This window comes from Apis dorsata, unplaced genomic scaffold (assembly GCF_000469605.1).
Source record: "Apis dorsata unplaced genomic scaffold, Apis dorsata 1.3 scaffold_741, whole genome shotgun sequence".
NCBI lineage: Eukaryota > Metazoa > Arthropoda > Insecta > Hymenoptera > Apidae > Apis > Apis dorsata.
Genome location: NW_006263902.1, coordinates 38,842 through 39,940, shown reverse-complemented (window position 1 = coordinate 39,940; position 1,099 = coordinate 38,842).

The window sequence follows — 1,099 nt, the reverse complement described above, 5'->3', positions numbered from 1 at the left end:
ATATATATATATATATATATATATGTTTTCCTTATTTTGTGTGTGTATATATGTATATGTCTACATATCGTACGCACGCAAGTACATGTAAAATGTATGTGATTTTAATAGGATCAATGTACATGTATATAGAATGATTCATTTATTTTGATAAACACACTTCCGTCTTTTCTAAAATAGAGAAAAGTATATAAAAAAGAAGTTGTTTAGTTCAGCGTAATAATTTTTCAAAATCGCAGTTTTCAATGATTACGCATTTTACGCATTTGTAGAGATAAAGTATATTTGATATATATGATGCATTTTTTAAAGATAAGAATTGTAATAAGTTAAGTAATTAAATAACTAAGAAATATATTTTTTTATAACTTTATTATGTTCGATATATAACAAGCGTAAATTTTAAAAATTTCATAAATTTTATAAACTAATCTTATTATGATAATAAAAATTTTTTTTTTGAACTAGACAACTTTTTTTATTTTTTATTTTTTTATAGTATTAAGCTATCAAAATAAATGAATCAATTACATAAGGGCATGAGTGAGTGTATGCGCGTTTTGCAAAATATATTTATTATATTGTGTACTATATATAAATATTATATTATATCATAGTACACATATTATTGTTCTGTATACAGGTTGTTCCATAAATAACAAGATCATTTTTTAAGAATCTGAAATTCTATTTGTAATACATAATGTATAATAATATAATTTTCAGTTATTATAGAATCAAAGAAACATTTACATTTTGAATATATTTCAATCATGTACATATGCGAATCTGTTTGTTTTTAAATAAAACAATGTATAAAATGATAAAAATAAACAGAGTAAAAGAGATAAAAAAAAATACGATCTATGAAATATTTATGAAATGACCTGTATCTAATAAAAATTATAATTTAGAGATAAGAAATATAAAATAAATAAAATTATTTCGTACAAAAACATCTCGACAAATGTTAAAGATTAATTATCCTTAAAAACAGATCTTAATTTTTAATAAATGTCAGATGGCGCACATTGTGATGTATAACTTTGTACATAAATCAAGATTTCATTACGATATAATATTAATTAATAATTTTTTA